The following is a 15,256-nucleotide window of genomic DNA, read 5'->3' as shown; positions in this document are numbered from 1 at the left end:
AATGTACCCACTAAAAATAGGAGAAAAAGGGATAGTGTATTATGAAGAACAAGGGAATTCAGGATACAACCCAGGGTGACCTATCCTGCAAGTCTGAGCTTAACCTTACAGGATAAAAGATAGAAATTCTTTACTAAAGAAAAGTTTGAAACATTTTTAGAAAGAAAACCAGAACTTGAAGAGATTATTTTCTTCTTAAACTCTCCAAACAACAGAAATGCAGGGAGAGTAAATAAATATAGCAGGCAAGGACAGCAAGAGAATGAAAACATATGCAACAGTAAAAGACTTCATTCTCAGTGGACCCAAGGAAATGAAGGCATAAATCTGGTAGAGGTAACAGTGAAAAAGCAGACAGGTGGTATTATTATGTACAGAACCTAGTGGTACCCTGCCTGCAGGTGAATGCTTATTTTATGGGACTACATTACAACCTAGGAGGGTCCACAAAAGGAAAGGAGGAAAGCAGGATAAAGAGGAATAACTGATATGCCAGGGTCAAATGAAGGGCCAACAATGAGAGGAGGGTTAACTTCTGTGGTCTCAGAGAAGAGCCTACAGGGGGAATGAGTGAGGAGGCAGAAGTAAGGGAGAGGTGGAAAAGGAAGGAGGCCTTACTTTAGAGGTAGGAGGGGATTCCACTGATGAATGGTCCTATGAGGGAAGTGAAATGAAGACCTTACACTGAATGAGGCCTGGGGGATTTGGCACTTTAAAAGTCTGCTTGGCTTCGGAAATGGTGAAGCTGGAACCCCTGGAGGCAGCTGGCACCTGAAGGAGTTGGGAGAGCATGAACACAGAGAGGAGATACCCAGGCAAATGTAGAAAAAAAGGTCAACAGAAGGTACAGATCAGTGGTGGGCTATATGATCAGTGATGTTTGGGAGGGGCCCTACCATGGGACAGTGTCCTCTCTGACACCTGCAATAATTGACATTATTCTGAGAGGGAGGCACAATGGAAAAGGAGAATCCCTGGGGGTAAGCCCTACAAAGCAATGGCAGAGAGGGCTTAGAGGCAGGAACCCAGAATGGATACCTTGGAAGCTTTGATTGTGTGGAGAACCCAGAGAAAAGAGACAAACCAGATAATTCTAGGGATCCAGAATCAGAGTAAACAGAGAGGATAAGGATTTGACAGAAATCCTTTGTGGAATGGGGTACTAAAAATAAAATTTAAAAAACAGTCTACAGGACTAGCTGAAGGGGAGGAGAAAAAGGAAAAAAGAGGAGGAAGAAATATATAACCAAATAAAAGAAGGAGAGAAGAACTAATGAGCAAAACTCTAAAGGGAAAGGGGTAGCAAACAAGAAGAGGTGATTAGGGGTAAGGGGAAAAGAGCCACAATTTTTTTAAAAAATGAAAGTAACAAGAAAAGATTACTTAGCAATTTTAAAGACAATTTTTAAACATTTTTGCTAAACTTACGGATCTTAGCTAATATCTGTAGCAGGGGTTCTTAACCTTTTTTGTGTCATGGACTCCTTTGGCCACCTGGCCAATCCTGTGGATTTCTCAGAATGTTTTAAATGCATAAAATAAAATACATAAAATTACAAAGGAGAATAATTGAAATAGTTATCGAACTATTTTTTAAAAGTTCACAGACCCCAGATTAACAATCTGTGATTAAGAGGAATGAAACATTGGTTTAAGAGATTAAAAAGTATGCTATTGCTTTCATCTTTTGTTCCCTCTCTCTTTTTTCACAACTCGCAGGAGAGTACTTGAATTTTTTGCTTCTTTTTCTTTTTGGGGGGTGGGATGGGGGTGGTTTGGAGTTTTTTATGGCTAAATGTGTCAGCAAAAACATTGATCTTATACTTAGAATTATCATTGCTCCATTTTTGCAGATTTTTCATATCTGGCTTATTCCAAAGTATTCAGTAAACAAGAGTGGACATCATTTTACATAGCTACCCCTTTCACTGTCATTATGTAACCAATAAAATACAGACTTCTGATTGTAGGTTTTAGATCTTTCAATCAGCTGGCAGATGATGTCAGCTTAGAAGTGGAGATACACAGCCCCTCCTCAAGGCTGGACTGCCAAAATGGTCTTTACCTAGTCTTACCTGTCAGATGAAAAAGAGAAGAATTTTATATGAAGGAAATAAGGAAGAAAGCAAGAAGTCTGTGTTATGGGTACATAGAAAGATCTGTTGATTATATTACTATATTCTTGGAACTTAAAGTCTTATACTTATGCATAGAAAATAATTGTTTCATGGATTATAACCAATGAACACTCTTACTACCTTTTATTATGACTTATTTTACTACTTTTTATAAGGGACATGAGAACTAGACTAAAGTAGAATTTATTTTTAGTTCCTTTGTAGGTTACAATTAGAGAGGAAAGAGTTGAGTAATTTGATATAAGTAAAATGTTTGAATAGATTAAGTAAAGGTCTATGAATATAAAATGATCTACTACAGATGTATGATACATTATCATTTTCAAAGGATCAAAAATTAATGGAAGACAGTTTTCATTAGCTTTGCAAGAAAGAAATAATCTTCTCTGAATGTCGTTCTATAAATCCCATTGCAAACTGGTGTCTGCACAGAACAGAATGGTGGTGTCTAATCCTCTTCCTTTCATGGCTTAGTCTATAGAAAGAGCAGAGCTAGAAATTGGATCTTTTGACATCAGTTTCTAAGCAACAGATTTTGGATGCTTTTGGTTAACATCCTAATATATTTTGTAGCTTGGTTTGTTGAGATTGTGAATCTTTTGACCATAGTGTGTTGACTCTCAGGGAGTCTGGTATGTTTGTATCTTTAATATTGTTAATTAGCTACCACCATGTGTGTATAGGTACATATAGATATGCAAACATTATTTTTCTAAAAATATACTGTATATTGTAGCTCTTAGCTAATTCCCAAAGGTGAACATGCAAAGCATAGGTCTTTGATAAAATGTAAAAGCAGAAAAGTATTTCGGGTTTTGTTGCTATTTGAGGAGTTCTAAGTTGAGTAAAGCTTATATTACATAATCCTATTGAATTCAGTTCAACAAGCATTTGATAAGTACCTATTATTTATGGAACACATTACTAGGTACTGATAGAAATACAAAATTTAGAATAAAATTTGGGGACACATGTCTAACCCAATTGAACTTACAGTTTAGTAGGATCATAAAACATCTGTACTTTATTTTTTGGGCCAGACTTGTGATTTCATCTATTTAAGAAGTTGCTGATGAGAAAACTACCTCTACTGATGCAGAACAACACCCACTCTAAAATTTATAGCCTTAAAGAGTTTCCTGGAGCACTGGGAAGTTAAATGATTTGCTCAAGGCTGCACAGGCATTATGTGTGAGAGGCAGGAATTAACATACTGGGTTGGCCTGACTTCAAGGTTGGGTCTTCATCCACTGTCCCAGACTGTGTAGGTATCTATACAAATAGATATAATGTACAATAATACAAGATAAGCCCCAGAGGTGTAGAACAAAGTGCTTTCTATGAACAAGGAAGATGTCATGAAGGAAGTGGATTTAAGAGGAATTCAGTATGCAGGGTGATAGAGAATATTACAGGCACGGGGAATGGCATGAACAGAGGCAGAAAAGCTCAATACTTTCAAGAATTATTTTCCTTTCCATGGATGGATATTTCAGTATATCACAAGAAATTCAAGTCCTTCTTTACTTTCTCACGTCAAGGTATAGTCTCAAAGAGCACATGGAGCACGAGGATCTGAGGGGATATATTTCTTCTCCCACTATTAGAATAAAAACAATTTATTATCATATCATTCTTTCTAATTGATTAAGTATTTTACCTTTTTGTTTCTATTGACTCTAAAATTCTGATTAATGATAGCTGGAGAATAATTAATATTGTTAAATAGAAGTGGGATTTTTTTTTTGCATTTCCATTTCATTATTTCTGTTTAGCTCTGGTCTTTTCATCAGGGATGGTTGGACATTCTCTGTTTCATTCCGTTCCTTTGTAAGACTTTACTCAAATTTTCCAGATAAGTTATTTTTTATTGTAAGCCAGGATCTTTTGCCTTTTGGAATATTATATTCCATGCTCTTCTCTCCTTTTTAGATGTAGCTGACATATCTTGTATGAGCTTTCCTGTGGTTCCTTGGTACTTAAACTCTTTCTTTTTTGCTATTTGCATTCTTTTTTTCTTGACTCAGAAGCTCTGGATTTGGGATATGGCATTCCTTGGAATTTTTAGTCCAGGCCTTCCTTTAGGAAATAAGGAGTAGATTTTTTCTGCTTGCCCTCAAGTTCTTATATGTCTGTAGGGCTGAACAGTTTTTATTCATGATTTCTTGGAATATAGTGCTCTTTTTTTAAGAATTTTTTTTAATTGTGGTTTTCAGGGAGTCTTATGATTCTTGGATTATCTCTCTTTAACTTGTTTTTCAGGTTAGTTGTTAACTCATTTGTTTTTGCAAACTGGTAATTACTACCATTACTGTGTATATATTTCTTTGCAAACAAACCAATGATTTACATTATAGTACCAATTGCTTTTTGACACTCATTTTCTAGTGAATTCAGAGTCATCATATCCCTGCCATATCCTATCCTGCTCACTTCAAGTCCTGCAATTCTTTCAAGACCCCTAAAGAGCAAGGGAATCAAACCCAATTCACCCAGAAAATACGAAGATATTAGCAAATTTGGAGAAAAAAAATCCACTTAGATACACATTTGTTGAAGATTTGATTCTGTAATTTTAAAGAATTTTAGAGATCATCTAGTGAAACTCTTATTTTTAAATGAATTTGTATTATATTAATCATAACTTTATTAGAGAAATAATATATATGACATTCAGATTGGCAAGCCTTTATTTATATTTTATTGTCTTTATTATTTTGTTACATCTAAAGAAGATGTATTTGTTATACAAGAAATTTATTGAGAAAGCATTCTTGCAATATATAATGCCATGGGCCCTATGGGCCAATATTCATTAGAAAAATTGGCCCGTAGTTTTCTTTCTCTGTTTTTGCTCTTCCTGGTTTAGGTATCAGCATCATATTTGTGTCATAAAAGGAATTTGGTAGGGTTTCTTCTTTGCCTATTTTTCCAAATAGTTTATATAGTATTGGGATTAATTGTTCTTTAAATGTTTAGTAGAATTCACATGTGAATCCATTGGATTCTGGGCATTTCTTTGTAGGGAGTTCATTGATAGCTTGTTCAATTTCTTTTTCTAAGATAGGGTTATTTAAGAATTCTATTTCCTTTTCTGTTAATCTGGGCAATTCATATTTTTATAAATATCCATTTCACTTAGATTATCAGATTTATTGGCATATAATGGAGCAAAATAACTCCTAATAATTGCTTTAATTTCATTTTCATTGGTGATGCATTCACCCTTTTCATTTTCAATATTGGTAAATTGGTTTTCTTTCTTTTTTTACATCAAACTAACCAATGGTTCGTCTATTGTGGTTTGTTTGTTTTTTTCATAAATCCAGCTCCTACCTTTATTAATTAGTCTAATAATTCTTAAGTTATCTTTCCTTGATCTATTTTCCAGTTGTTTTCCCAATGAGATATTTCACATTTACTTTTATTTTTTCTATTCTTTTGACTTTGTTTTATTGTTTTGTAATGTCTGTTAGAGTCATTAGCTTCCACTTGCCCTATTTTGATTTTTAAGGAATTATTTTCTTCAGTGAATTTTTGTACTTCTTTTTCCATTTTGTGAATTATGCTTTTTAAGGAATTTTTCTGTTCAGTGAATTTTTGTGCCTCTTTTGCTATTTGGCCAATTCTGTTTCTTTAAGATGTTGTTTTCTTCAGTATTTTTTTATGCCTCTTTTACCAAGCTGTTGGTTTTCTTTTCATAATTTTCTTGCATCACTCTCATTTTTTTCCAATTTTTTTTCCAATTTTTCCTCTATCGTTCTTATTTGATTTTTAAAATCCTTTTTGAGCTCTTCCAGGGATTCTTGTTGGACTTGTGTCCAATTCACACTTTTCTTATAAGGCTTTGCTTGTAGCTGTTTTGACATTGTTGTCTTCTTCTGAGTTTATATCTTGAGCTTCCTTTTCACCATAGTAGCTTTTTGTGGTCTGGTTTTTTTTTGTTGTTGTTGTTTGCTTATCTTTCCAGCCTATTTCTTGACTTGTAACTTTATTTTAAAGTTGGACTCTGTGGAAGGGATAGTGTCCCAAGATTGAGGCTTTTTTTTGCTGCTGTTTTTGGAGCTAGTTCTGGAGATCTGTGAGCTTTTGGTGCTTTCAAAGTGGTATGATCCAAGAGAGGTGTAGTCACTCCAGGTTCTCCTGGCTTGTGTTGTGGTCTTTACCCAGGAAGGGACCTTGCTCCCCTGCAGCTACAAATACTAGTGCTCTTTTCTGCTTTGGAACTGAGACCAGGGCTCCTGCTCCCTTGCAAATGACAACAAATACTCTTCTCCACCCTGGAACTGTGATCAGGGGCCCTTCCCCTCCTGTGATCGCAAGTATTAATGTTCTTCTTGGTCCTGAAACTATTAACCTGGAACCATGTAGAATCAATTCAGTAGGGTCCTGTACCCAGTGCCAGCAATGATTCCTCTGTAATCTTTTTCTGTCCAGTTACCTAACCCCTTATCATTTGTGGGCTGTGAGCTCCCAGAGTTACTTCTGCTGCTGTCAAAGCTGCCTCCAAGGCCCCGCTCAGGTGTTGCCGCAGTCTGTGCTATGCTTCCAGCCAACTTCCAGCCACAGACCTCTCCTGTCTATTTCTTAAATTGTTCTTGGCTAGAAAAAATGGTTCATCCAGATCCTTTGTTCACTCTGCCTCTTCAGAATTCAATTTTAGGCATTATTTTAAATTTGTTTGGAAGGGAATTTGGGAGAGTTCAGCTGCATTGCTGCCTGTACTCCTCCATCTTGCCTCCATTCCCTCTCAGCAAGTATTAAGTGCCTGCTCTGTGCTAGGCATTGAGCCCCTGCCTTCAAAGAACTTACATTCTATTTGGGAAAACAACAAGTACACAGAAAATGAAATACAAAAAAGATACAAAGTAGAGCAAAGTAATTTCCAGGAGGAAAGCATTAGGAGAGGATCAGGATAGGATTCTTATAGGAGGTGACACTTTAGCTAATCTCTAGAGGAATCCATGGCTTCATAAGGAAGAGATAATGAGAGAGAGAAAACCTTCTATGATGGATGGCAAGTAGGCCAGTTGGGCTGGAATGAATGTACGGTGGGGCAGGGGGAAGGCTAGATGGCATAGAGGGAGTTGCATAAAATAAGTCTAGAAAGGTAGGTTGGATCCAGATTGTAAAGGGCTTAAAAAGATAAACATGAGAGAATTTGGAACTCAATTTTTTTTTTACTGTTTTTTTTTATTTTTAGTTTACAACACTTGGTTCTACATAATTTTGAGTGGAACTCAACATTTTTAAAAAACAAATGTAACAAATGTTTTTACATGTAATTGGAAAGAAATAAAGTATAAAAAAATTAAAGACAGAGAAATTTGTACTTTACCCTAGAGGCAAGAAGAAATTATGTAGTCAGACCCGTGCTTCAAGAATGTCAGTTTGGCAGTTGAGTTTCTGGAGGATGGGTTAGAAAGGGGAAAGATCAGGTGCAAAGTAGGAAGTTGTTACTGTTGTCCAGGGTAATGTACTGAGTTAGAGTGGTTGTGGAATGAGTGAAGAGCAGGGGATATATTGTCTGATGTAGTATGGAGGTAAAATGGACAAGAATTGGTGATCACTCAGTCAGCAAGCTTTTATTAAACACCTACTATGTGCCAAGCACTGAGACTAATACAGTATGAGGAATGAGTGAGAAGATAGAGTCAAAGCTGACTTTGATGTGGTGAAACTGAGTCACTAGACATTGCCCTCACTAAACTAGTGAAGTTAGGAGACAGCTTGGTGGGGAGGTGGCAGAGGATGAATTCTGTTTTGAACAAGTTGACTTTGAATTAATTGTGGGGCATCTACTTGGAGGTGTCCTGTAGGCAGTTGGTTGTGTAAGACTAGAGTTCAAGAGAGAGGCTAGGACTGGATATATACATCTGGAAGTCTTTGACATGTAGAGGCTAGTGAAAACCATGGAAACTAATGAGATGAGGTAGACTGACCTTGATTCTAACCCAAGTGTAAGAATAAAATCGTATCTGAAAATTCACCAGTGAGAGGCCAGCAATGTCAAATGCTGCTAAGCTCAGGAAGTGTACAGACTGGGAGAGATATTTAAGTGTTTTACAAACAAAAGATATCAATAACATTTTATTTTTTAAAAAAAAAAGATAACTGGCAACCTTGAGAAGAGGATTTGTATTTAATAAAATCAGAAGACATATTACAGAGGGAGGAGGCTAGAGCAGTGAATGTAAATAACTTTTTCTAGGGATTTGTCCATGGAAAGGAGGAGAGACACAAAATGAAAGCTTGAAGGGACAGTAGGGTTAAGTGAAAGGTTTTTAAGGGATGGAGAGAAGATCTGGGCATGGTTGTTGGTTCCCAGGAAGGAGAGAGGCATTTGTTAAGCGCCTATCTACTATGTGCCAGGCACTGTGCTAAGCACTTTACAAATATTATCTCATTTGATCCTCACAACAACCCTGGGAGGAAGGTATTATTAGCCTTGTTTTACAGTTGAGGAAACTCAGGCTGACAGAAGTGGAGGGACTTGCCTAGGATCACACAGCTATTAAGTATCTGAAACTAAATTCAAACTAGACTCCCCAGTACCAGCTTTCTAACCCTAGCAATACTTAGATGCCTCAAGGAAGGACCTGTGTAGTGGATAAGGAGACTTAAAATTGGAGAACAACAATAACAAAAGGGGCCAGCTCCTAGTGGGGGATGGGAGATCCAGGACACAAGCAGAGGAATTTGCAAGAAGGGGCATTTCTTGCCTTGACTGAAATAGAGGAGGGGAGAGCTGGGCATGATGTGGAGGGGATTTGAAATGTAGAGTTAGAGTTGAGAAGGAGCTTGTGACAAATAGCCTCAGTTTTTTCAATAAGTGAGGTGAAGTCTGATGAGAGGGGAAGTATGAGGAGATAAAGAGAAACCATTTAAAACTCAGATAGTGTTCTCGCTCTCGGGAGAGAAAGGACTGGCATGCACCAGGGAGGACCCAGTGGAGATCATGTAATGTACTTTGTAGTGGATCCGAGCAGCCCTTCCCCACAGCAGCATCCAGCTGCAGAATAGGCACAGAGCAGGTGGATGTTGTAAAGTGTGCAAACCCAATGTGGTTCTAGTTTAATAAGTGAGGAAACTGGGGCTCAGAAAGTTTGTGAATGACACGACACTACAGGAGTCAGTGGTGGAGCCAGGTCTTCTGACTTCTCCGCTGCTTTTGTTGTTTGTTTGGTTTTCCCCTGATATCATTTTACCCATTTGTATTTTAACTTTCATTTGGTTGCTTTAGTCGTTGCTCAGTCATTGAGCAATTGTTGAACTCATGGTATACGTACCATCAATAATAGTCATTTTTAGACTGCTGGGTCCCAAATTCTTAGCCCTCTGACACGAGTATTTTAGTTTCCTTTCTTATGCCTCTCTGCTTTCCTAAGTCAATTCACATAAAATTGCAGTGGCTTTCCTGGCTTAGTCTTTAAATGCCTCTTAGCCCTTTAGCCTGGCAACTAATCTCTTCTCACTTTCCAGTTAGTGGAGTGTGAGTGTTTTCTTTGTTTGGCTTCTGCTGGAGTCCAGGGCAAAAAACCAGTGGAGGGAAAAGGCTGGGAATACTAGGGGAAATATTGAAATGATGGAATAGAACTGTGGAGCATGTGCTAGAGCAGACCCAAAGATCCCAAGAAAAGGACATAGAGATGTGTTGATAAATGTTTAATAGCTGTCTTCTGAGGGCAGGGGTCATATCTAGGATCCGCTTTTAAGTTTAATCTGCATGATTAACCTTTTCTTCTATACTAACCTTAAGTCTAAACAACCAACAAACAATAAATCAAGCCCCAATTTATAGCTTTTGCAAATTTCTGAGTGTAAATGTTCACATTAAAAATTTAACAACCAGCTCTCTGGAACTGGTTTGAACCAGCTCTAGCACAGCACTGGGTGAAGCATACCAAACACTATATCCACAAACAGTCTTCAGTTGTGTTACATGGGAGAGTAAGCATATGGCTGTCAAGAGAGAAACTTAAGACTGTGCATGTATGACTATACTCAGAGTTACTGAAATCCTGCATGAGGTAATGAGCCCCAGCTTGAAAATGAGTAGATGCAGTGTTTTTCATGCTCTCCTCGTTAAATTGAAATCAGATCAAGTTACAACTCAGACAAAGTCAGTAGGTTGTTGAGATGGTTGCGAGAGCCAGGCTACCCTCCCTGGCTACTAATTAGCCCATTAGCAGTACAGGCCTTGAGAAATTGCTGCCTGTGGGCTATTGCTAGCTGAAGCTTCATTCTTCCTGGATGCGAAGCAATCTAGTAGAACCACTAAAGTGTGATTTATTGCTTGGTGAAATATGTGATCTAAGTAAGCCAATAAGGGTTCTGAGCATAATCCTTGGGTCTGCCTACCAAGTGGACCTAGGGAAATGGACCTTCTAGCAGTGTGGCCTTCCACGTTGCTTCGAAGTTGAGTTTAGATTCCAGAAACTTGCATAGCTGAGGGAATATCCTAGAAATGCTGTTACAGTACAATTCTGTAGGAAGGATGAGAGCCCAGTGGAGGTAAACACATATTTGCATCAAAGCCTTCAGTAGGATTTTGAAAGATATTTTCATTTCTGCAGCAAAAAGGAAAGAAGGTTTGTTTTTTTTTTTCTTCAGATACCATGTAAGCTATACTCTTTCTTCCTGAGGCAGCTGGTGGCACAGAGGATAGAGCACTGGACTTAGAGTCAGGAACACCTGAGTTCAAATCCAGCCTCAGAAACTGACTAGCTGTGTGACCTTAGACAAGTGGCTTAACCTTTGTCTGCCTGAGTTTGTTTCCTCAACTATAAAATGGAAGTAATCATAACACCCACCTCCCCAGGTTGTTGTGAGGATCAAATGAGGTAGTATTTGTAAAAGTACTTAGCGCAGGCCTGGCTCGTGAGTAGGTGCTATTGTAAAGGTTTATTTCTTTCCCTTCTCTTTTTTTGTTCCTCTCAAAGAGCAGCATGGTACAAAAACCTTAACAGGGCTGCTTCACAAGCGTTCCATTGCTACAGATTCACCATCCTTATTACAGAGTAATTATATTTTTATATATATATATATATATAAAACATATATATGTGGTGCTTCTTATTATTTTTGCTACCAATGGGATCAATGATGTGGCCAAAAGGCTGTGGAATCTATAGTCTTTGTGATTCAGAGTCAAACTCCTTAGTCTGACATTTAAGCATCCCTATGATTTGGTGCTACCATCAGTTTCCTTATATTGAGCCCCTGTCTCCAGAAGGAGGTGGGGAACTAGTTGACAGGAATAGTTTAGAATGACTGATGAATCCATAAGTGCAACTACTAAATACCAAAGGAATTTTACCAACCCCCCACCCCCAGGTATATTCTTAAGTAGTTTACTCTGGATGCTTACTTAAGACTGGTGCATTTGCACAGGGTTCCCCAACTCCCTTTGCCCTCTTGGGTATAAAGTAGTGTAAGCTCCAATGTTCCTATCGGTTTATGGTCCTGGTAGAGCCGATTAGCTTTAGATAAGACTTTGGGTGTGCTGTGATGTGTTCTATATCAGAACAAAGGAGATGTAGGCGTCTGTGTCACAGACTGGCATATGTGCTCCCTGTGTCCTTTGTTTTAATATCAATAAATTATAACTTGGTGAGTTCCCTTTAAGCTTGAGCTGTGTCTATCTGCATCAAATCACAGCAGACTACCATTATAAGTACCATTACCATCCTGCCTTTGCAACTTTATCTCACTTCACTCTACTCTCCAACCAAGCCATACAATTTGTCCCTGAATTCACCTGCTCTCTTCCCTTTCCCTACTTCCAGTCATTTCCTCATGCTCCCATTGCCAAGAATTCCCAACTCTTACTCCTCTATCTGTTAAATTCCTATCCAATCTTTGAATCCCAGCTCAAATATCACTGCCTTCCTTGATTTTCCCCATCTTCCCCTTCTCCTATCAAAAAAAAATGTTTTTTCTCATATGGGTTTTTGTGACAGTACTCTCCCCTGGTTTTACTCCTAGCTATATGACTTCTAGTCTCCTATGTCTGTCAGTTTACTCATCCATAAAATGAGGGAATTGGGACTAAATGACCTCTGATGTTTCTTCTAGCTCAATAAATATGATCCTCTGATGTATTCCTGAATTGTGGGTGTTTCCCAAAGTTCCATTCTGGGCTCTCTTCTCTTCTACACTCTTTCTTAGTAACATCATCAGCTCCCATAAGTTTAATTAGAATCTCTATTCAGATGATAAATGAATCTATATATCCAGCCCCAGTCTCTCTCCTGAGCTTCAGCCCCATGTGGCCAGCTGCCTCTGGTACAGTTCAGACGATTTTGTAGATATCACAAATGTAACATGTCTAAAACAGGATTCATCTCCCTTCACCCCCAAACCCATAACTCTTCAGACTTTCCTGTTTCTGTCAAAGGCACCACCATTCCTCCAGCCTTCAAGTTTCCTAACCTTGGCACTCTCTGATTTCTCTCTCTAAATCCACATATCCACTCAGTTGTCGTGTCTTTCCATTTCTACTTCACAACATTTCTTCCACCTTGATCCCTCCTCACACAGCCACCACTCTAGTTCAGGCCCTTGTTACCTCTTGTTTTAATTGTTGATTGAGGTGGCTCCTTAGTTGGTTTCCCAGCCTTAAATCGTTCTCACTCCAATCTAGCTTCTACACTTCTGCCAGAATGATTTTCCTAAAGCAAGGCTCTGATCATATTACTCCCCTACTCAGGAAACTCCAGTGCCTCCCTGTTGCCTCTAGAATAGGACATAATCTCCTCTGTTTGGCTTTTAAAGCACTTCACAGCCTGGCCCCAACCTATCTTATCAGCTTTGTTATATATTATTCCCTTTCCCATACTCTACAATCCAGCCAAACTGGTCTTGTTTTTCCTCACATGGTGCTTTATCTCCCATCTCCAAGCCTTTGCCCAAACCATCCCCCATGCCTGGAGTGCACTCATCTCTACTTCACAGACTTCCTCTCTCCATGATGCAGCTCAAACACCACCTTCCAGAGGAAGCCTTTACTTACTGCTAGTGCTCTCTCTCTTCCTAACTCATATTTAATTGCTTTGTATTTATTATATATTTCATATGCATTTATTCTGTACATGCTTATATATGTACTTGTCTCTCTTGATAGAATGTAAGCTATTTGAAAAGAGACATGATTTCATTTTTTGTATTTGTATTTCCAACACGTAACACAGTACCTAGCACGTAGTGCTTATCAGGGCAGCTAGGTGGCGCCATAGTGCATAGACTGCCAGTCCTGAAGTCAGGAAGATTCATTTTCCTGAGTTCAAATGTGACCTCAGACACTTAGTAGCTGGGTGACCCTGGGCAAGTCACTTAACTTTGCCTCAGTTTCCTCATCTGTAAAATAAGCTGGAGAAGGAAATGGCAAACCCACTCCAGTATTTTTGCCAAGAAAGAGTTGGACACGACTAAAATGACAAAAATAATAATAAATGCTTGTTTCTTGTAGGTTGCTTTCCCTCAAATTTCATTGAGCACTTTACTTAAATTTTTTTTTTATTGGTTCTCCATGCCCCTCAGACCTGGGAAGCTCTTTCTCCTTTTAATTTAAATTTATTTATTTGACATATTTAGTTTTCAGCATTGATTTTCACAATAGTTTGAATTACAAATTTTCTCCCCATTTCTACCCTCCCCCCCACTCCAAGATGGCGTATATTCTGGTTGCCCTGTTCCCCAGTCAACCCTCCCCTCTATCACCCCCCTCCCCTCTCATCTCCTTTCACAACATGAGTATTATGGAAGGGTTATACATAATGATACACATGTGGCCTAGGTTGAATTGCTCAACTTCTTAGGGAGGGTGGGTGGGAAGGGAAGAGGGGAGAGATTTTGGAACTCAAAGTTTTAAAATCAGATGTTCAAAAACAAACAAAAAAAAGTTTTTGCATGCAATTAAAAAATAAGATACACAGGCAATGGGGCGTAGAAATTTACTTAAATTTTTTATGCATTTACCACTTGTCATTTTATATCATTGTTATTCATATTTGTACCATATCCCCCAGTAGACTGTAAACTTTACGAGTAGGCACCGTATTATTTCTCTGGGTTTCAGGTTCCTCATCTGTAAGATGAGAAGATTGGACTAGATAATCTCTATAGTTCCTTCCAGCTCTCAGCCTTTGATCTCCAGATTGTATTTTCTCTTAGTACCTACCTTAGTAAACGCTCCAGATACTTAATAAATTTTGGTTGAGTTGAATTAAATTGTATTCTCCCTCCTCTCACTTCTTATCTGTCCCCTCATTTGCTTTGTTTCTCAGTGCACTCTGCCCTGGAGACTTGTGTCTTTTACCCCAAATACTCCCAGTATCTGACCCCTTCCCTTAGATCGTCCCTGTTAACCTGCCCAAATGGCAAGTTGTTTGCTGCCCTGTGGAAGGGAAGAGAATCTCCTCAAGAGAAAGCAGTCCAGTCCCTTTGTTGTGCCCCTTTCTTACTGGTTTTGAGAAACATTCTATAATATGGATGAAGGGCAACATGGTAGCACAGTGGATAGAGCACCGGGTCTGGAGTCCCAATTTGCCCCCAGAACCTTAGCTGTGTGACCCTGTTACTTAGTCACTTAACCCTGTTTGCCTCAGTTTCCTCACCTGTAAAATGAGCTGGAGAAGGAAATGGCAAACCATTCTAGTATCTTTGCCAAGAAAACCCCAAATAGGGTCATAGAAAGTCAGATGTGACTGAAACAACTGAACAAAAATAACAAATATAATATACATATTACCTGTCTGACCTCAGACTAGCCACTTCATTTCTATGGCCTTCGGTGCATCTCTAAAATGAGGTTGAACTAGAGGATCTTGCAACCATCAAAAATCAAGCAATTCCCGAAATCAAAAATGATATTATGGTTTCTTCCTGGGTGACTGGGAGAATTGATAGCTCTTACCAAGGTAGACTTAGAGAAATTAGGAAGGAAGCTCTTTAGGGGGCAGGGCAAGGAAGTGAGTTCAGTTTTAGACAGGTTTAGTTTGAAGTGATAAGGGGATATCAAAGTGGAATTATCTGATTGGCAATTGGAGATGGCTGTAAACTGGAGTTTCATTTTGAGCTGCATAGGGACAAAACCAGAGCTGGATAACCTGCTGATG

The 15,256-nt window shown here is 38.5% G+C and overlaps 1 protein-coding gene across 1 annotated transcript in view; it reads left to right on the top strand.

Annotated features, from left to right (window-relative positions):
- Positions 1-15,256, top strand: part of NSF (N-ethylmaleimide sensitive factor, vesicle fusing ATPase) — a 191,256-nt gene that overhangs the window by 126,080 nt on the left and 49,920 nt on the right.

This window comes from Trichosurus vulpecula, chromosome 4, assembly GCF_011100635.1.
Source record: "Trichosurus vulpecula isolate mTriVul1 chromosome 4, mTriVul1.pri, whole genome shotgun sequence".
Taxonomy (NCBI): Eukaryota; Metazoa; Chordata; class Mammalia; order Diprotodontia; family Phalangeridae; genus Trichosurus; species Trichosurus vulpecula.
Note: the sequence above shows the minus strand (reverse complement) of the source record. Positions and strands in the feature narration are given on the sequence as shown.